Source organism: Arachis ipaensis, chromosome B05 (genome assembly GCF_000816755.2).
Source record: "Arachis ipaensis cultivar K30076 chromosome B05, Araip1.1, whole genome shotgun sequence".
NCBI lineage: Eukaryota > Viridiplantae > Streptophyta > Magnoliopsida > Fabales > Fabaceae > Arachis > Arachis ipaensis.
In genome coordinates this window covers 130,123,384-130,129,930 of record NC_029789.2, presented here as the reverse complement: position 1 = coordinate 130,129,930, position 6,547 = coordinate 130,123,384, and positions in this window count along the sequence as shown.

The following is a 6,547-nucleotide window of genomic DNA, read 5'->3' as shown; positions in this document are numbered from 1 at the left end:
TTCTAATTTAAAAATTAAATATAATTTAATTATTTTTTTAATTCATAAAATTAAAATATTAAATTTTAAATCTCAATTATTTAAATTAAATTAACAAATTTTTATTATTTTTTAATTAGTGAAAATATAACTGTAAATATGCAAAACGGGCCTGCTACACATACAAGTATCCAAGCATCCAAGTTGGCCCAGCCCAAATCAAAGACACGCGCATAAGGAAGCATAACATGGCGCGTCAAAATCACGCGCTCAACACAAACGGTTACGTATGGCAGACTCTTCCACTTCCTCCACTTCTTCCACTTCTCAAAACGCTTCGAAACCAAGGAAACGCTCCCATTTTCGAGCAAAAATCAAAGTTCAAAATATACAAATCGTTGTTCGAAACCTCCATCAAAACAAGATCAAACTCTCCGTGAAGAATCTGAAGAGAAAACGAAGCAAATACACTCAACGTAAGTTCATCAAGATTACTGTATATTTTAGTTTTCTTCTACGTCGTTCTTCTAGGGTTTACTGTGCTATCATTCTTGCTTCTTTGTCACACTGTTCTAAGTTCTACGTCATTCTTCTAAGTTCTACGTCGTTCTACATTCTTGTTCTAAGTTCTCTTGCTACTGTTGTTGATTTTTGGGGCTTTATTCCGTAGATTGGGGGTTGTATACTGTTTGAACTTGTAATGTGACTTGATATTGATGCATGTTTGAGTGATATCTCACTGATATATATGAATGTATCTGAATAATATCTATCTCACTGTTATCAATGGGTGTATCTGATTCTTACATATGGGTGTATCTTACTCTTATCAATGGGTGTATCTGACTCATATATGCGTGTATCTTACTGATATCTGAATTAATTTGATATTGAAGCATGTTTGAGTGATAACTGACTGATATATATATGGATTTATATGAATAATATCTATGGGTGTATCTCCCTGTTAACAATGAGTGTATCGGATTCTTACATATGGGTGTATCTTACTGTTATTAGACCTTGTAATGTTGCTTGATATTGAAACATGTTTGACTGATATCTGACTGATATATATGAATGTATCTGAATAATTTCAACGGGTGTATCTCACTGTTATCAATGGGTGTATCTGAATGTGTACGTTATGAAGTGGATGGAGATAATTGAGCCGGAAAACATCAAAAAGGGGAAGTATGAATGGGATAATTGGCCACAGGTAACTGTCTTTAGAACTATATAACTCTGTATTACTTTACTGAATTAATATTGCTGTTTAAACAGAATATACTTTTTTATTGTAGGAGGAGGTGGACCACTATAGAGTGGAGTACGCATCCCGGATACTATTCAGTGAGATGAATACACAGAGAGATCAGGCAATTAGAGAGAGTAGTGCTATAAGGCTGTCGAAGCCATCCTCTATATTATTAAGTCCGTTTTGTCAGATTAATTCTGCTGATATAGAAACTGGGTAATCCAATTGCTTGGTAGTTTGTAAATTGAACAAATGATGTAAATATTTGCCATTTATCTACAACTTCTATTCCATGTATATTTTTTCCCATAGTTAAACTATCTGTGCTGGTAAACTGTCTGAGATGTATTCAAAAGCTGTATTACAGGTGGTAAAATATGAAGGAAAAAACACAAATTATAAACTGCTACACCCAACGCAAGTCTAATAATACACCCAAGGTTGTATTAAATATACACCCAAACTGTCTGTGCTGTATTCAAAATGTATGAATTACATGTACTAAAATATGAAGAAAAATATTCAATTTCTTCGTTCTTCATCAAAGAGCATCCGAGAAGTGTTGACTGACCGTGGTGATTCACCCCGATGAAAGAACCACAGACCAAATTATACCTGAAACAAATTACCATGGTCCAGAATGCAAAATCATTAGCTACACCCTAACAAATGCTTCACATACACCCAATGAAACAGCCAATATACACCTCTACTGCGGATTCGTAAAAATAAATTAATTTGGCATCATAAACAGGGACATAGAAGAAGAAGAACGAAATCTCAAAATAACGAAAACGAAAAGGGAAAGAAATATTTTAAATCTGGTAGTTAGATATACGCGCGATGTTATATAGCGCGTGTAATCAACGTACCTAAAGCAGCGCGTATTTTGATCTTATTGTTTAATAAACTTGTAATGCATACAAGCCATTGGGGCTTGTATGCAGAGCTTTTCCGTATGCAAAAAGGCCTAACTCTTATAAAATTTATATAAAAGTTCTAATTAATTCAAATTCGAATTACAAAAATCTAGTTAAATTAATTTTAGTAAAATAATTTTTCTAAAAATAAAATCTTAGACAAATAAATAAATCTCAATTAACTCATTATTTAATTTTCAAAAAATTTGGATCTTACATTCTATCCCATTTATAAAAATTTTTGTCTGCAAAAATTGATATAATATACGAAATATTATATAGTTTTAACACTTTACTAAAACTTAAAAAAGAAGTATAATGTAGAGCAAAAATAATTAAAAAATAGGTTTATATTAAAACAATGTATTTGACATACACACACTCTTGTTCTGTTGACAAATCAAAACGCTTTCCAACTCGTTTATCACTCCCCAAAGTACATCCGTAAGTCAAACATCAAGACTAATTTTTCAACTTGTACCAAGAATCAATTTAGCTTCCTCTTGAACTAAAAATTTTTCTCACCACACTCTTGCTTCCTAATCTCTTAATTCTAGTCTATTGCACACATCCAATATATCCATAGTATAGCAACCACTTTCACGTCAAGCTTTAGAATTTCAGCTTTCCAAGCTTCAACACGGTCGACTTCACTTTGACAAAAACAAAATAAAATATAAAGTGCATTTTCGTTAAAAAACTACAAAATATTTATTTCAGTAAATAAAATATTTATTTAATTATTTTAAGAAAACCGTTAAAAAATGGACCACCACAATAATTTTTTGAATTTTTTTATTTAAATCAAGTAAATATAATAATTACATAAATGTATTTAATGTAAAGAAATTATGGATGTGCATTCTCATTACACATCCCGGATATAAAAGGAGAAAATTCGTTAAACCCATAAATCAGAGACTCTGTACCAGAGATAAATAAATAAAAAAAAAAAAACAAAAATCGAGTGTACCTGGAATATGACACAACTACGCAGTTGTGCATAAACCGAATACATTGTATCCGAGATATAGATGAGACCAAATTCGAGACACTGTACCCAAGATACATGTATAAATGTATGTGATTTTCTATATCCTAGATAAGTACATTAGAAAAAAGACCTATATAAATAACTTCTTAACTCATCCATTCATCACACTAAATCAATCTCAATTATATAAACTCTTTCTTTTTTTTGTTTCTCAAACAAATGGCCAATAATAAGTTTTTTTTTTGTGATAGTTTATCCCAATGAGATTATTAGAAATGGTGAAAAGGGAGTGATATTTGAGTGAAATTTATCTGTGATGTTGTGCACTTGCCGTGATGATTTTTTAATGCGCTTAAAATTGTCATACTGGGCAACATAGAGGCAATTGGTTAAAAAAAATTGCACTACAAGAAAAACGCTAATTACCGTCGGATTTATCGGAAAATTTACCAAAAAAAATCGCCACTAATATGTTTACCGTCGGAATAAATCCGACAGTATAAACCTCGCCGGTAATTATTTATCAGCAGATTTTTTCATCCGACGGTAATATATTATTAATTAATAATTAAATTAATAACTACTATAACACCATCACTATCAGAATGTCCCGCTTCTAGTTACATCATTCTGAAAGCAAGGATATCACGACGACTTAACTCTATATAAATATAATAAGTAGGAGCCTTTAAATAAAATGAAGCTTAAAATAGAAGACGTTTTTTTAACACTTTATTTTCTTCTAAAAATAAATCACACAGATATACATAGCTACATCACAATTCACGAATGCACTTTATATTTACTATAACAGTTTATACAAATAATATACAAACATATATTATATAGTTATAGTTCATATCCGTCTTTAAAAGATGTAAAATAATAAGGGCGAGGTGGCACCTTGTACCGCCGGCACTGTTTCTCTCTCCTCCCTCCTCTCTTCTCTTTTCCATTTTCTTCAATCTCCCGGTCTCCTCTCTGATCCCTTTCTTATTCTTTACTGTGTGTGTGCAGTGTTATGGTTAGGGAGAGAGTAGTGAAGGAGTTTGAATAATTTTAGGGTTAAGGTTAGAAAAGAGAATAAGGATATANNNAGTTATTCTAATTTAAAAATTAAAGATAATTTAATTATTTTTTTAATTCATAAAATTAAAATATTAAATTTCAAATCTCAATTATTCAAATTAAATTAACAAATTCTCATTATTTTTCAATTAGTGAAAATATAACTGTAAATATGCAAAAAGGCCTCACTGTTATAAAATTTATATAAGAGTTCTAATTAATTCAAATTCGAATTACAAAAATCTAGTTAAATTAATTTTAGTAAAATAGTTTTTCTAAAAATAAAATTTTAGACAAATAAATGAATCTCAACTAACTCATTATTTAATTTTTAAAAAATCAGGATCTTACATTCTGTCCCATTTATAAAAAAAAATTTCGCAAAAATTGATATAATATACGAAATATTATATAATTTTAACACTTTACTAAAACTTGAGAAAGAAGTATAATGTAGAGCAAAAATAATTAAAAGATAGATTTGTGTTAAAACAATGTATTTGACATACACATACTCTAGTTCTGTTGACAAATCAAAACGCGCGCTTTTCAACTCGTTTATCACTCCCCAAAGTACATCCGTACGACAAACATCAAGACTAATTTTTCAACTTGTACCAAGAATCTCTTTAGCTTCCTCTTGGACTAAAAGTTTTTCTCACCACACTCTTACTTCATAATCTCTTAATTCTAGTCTATTGCACACATCCAATATATCCATGGTATAGCAACCAGTTTCACGTCAAGCTTTAGAATTTCAGCTTTCCAAGCTTTAACACTGTCGACTTCACTTTGACAAAAACGAAATAATATATAAAGAGCATTTTCATTAAACAACTACAAAATGTTTATTTCAGTAAATAAAATATTTATTTAATTTATTTTAAGAAAACCATTAAAAAATGGACCACCATAATAATTTTTTGAATTTTCTATTTAAATCAAGTAAATATAATAATTACATAAATGTATTTAATGTAAAGAAATTATGGATGTGCATTCTCATTACACATCCCGGATATATAAGAGAAAATTCATTAAACCCATAAACCAGAGACTCTGTACCAGAGATAAATAAATAAAAAAAAAGAAAAAACAAAAATCGAGTATACCTGGAATATGACTCAACTACGCAGTTGTGCATAAACCGGATACATTGTATCCGGGATATAGACGAGACCAAATTCGAGGCACTGTACCCGAGATACATGTATAAATGTATATGGTTCTCTATATCCTAGATAAGTACATTAGAAAAAAGACCTATATAAGTGACTTCTTGACTCATCTATTTATCACACTAAATCTATCTCAATTACATCAACTCTTTCTTTTTTTTGTTTCTCATACAAATGGCCAATAACAAGTTTTTTTTTTTTTTTTTGTGATAGTTTATCCCAATGAGATTATTAGAAATGGTGAAAAGGGAGTGATATTTGAGTGAAATTTATCTGTGATGTTTTGCATTTGCCGTGATGATTTTTTAATGCGCTCAAAATTGTCATACTGAGCAACATAGAGGCAAATGGTTAAAAAAAATTGCACTACAAGAAAAAAATTAAGTACCGTCAAATTTATCGGAGAATTTACTAAAAAAATTCGCCACTAATTTGTTTACCGTCGGAATAAATCTGACAGTATAAACCTCGCCGGTAATTATTTATCAGTAGATTTTTTCATCCGACGGTAATATATTATTAATTAATAATTAAATTAATAACTACTATAACACCATCACTATTAGAATGTCCCGCTTCCAGTTGCGTCATTCTGAAAGCGAGGATATCACGACGACTTAACTCTATATAAATATAATAAGTAGGAGCCTTTAAATAAAATGAAGCTTAAAATAGAAGACGTTTTTTTAACACTTTATTTTCTTCTAAAAATAAATTACACAGATATACATAACTACATCACAATTCACGACTGCACTTTTTATTTACTATAACAGTTTATACAAATAATATACAAACATATATTATATAGTTATAGTTCCTATCCATCTTTAAAAGATGTAAAATAATAAGAGCGAGGTGGCACCTAGTACCGCCGGTACTGTTTTTCTCTCCTCCCTCCTCTCTTCTCTTCTCCATTTTCTTCAATCTCCCGGTCTCCTCTTTGATCCCTTTCTTCTTCTTTACCATATGTGTGCAGTGTTAGGCTTAGGGAGAGAGTCGTGAAGGAGTGTGCGAATAATTTTAGGGTTAAGGTTAGAAAAGGGAATAAGGGTATAATAAAAATTTTGATAAAATTAGATAGTAAAATAGTAATTTAAAATTAATTATAATTATTTTTTAGAATATTATTTATTTATAAACCCACTAC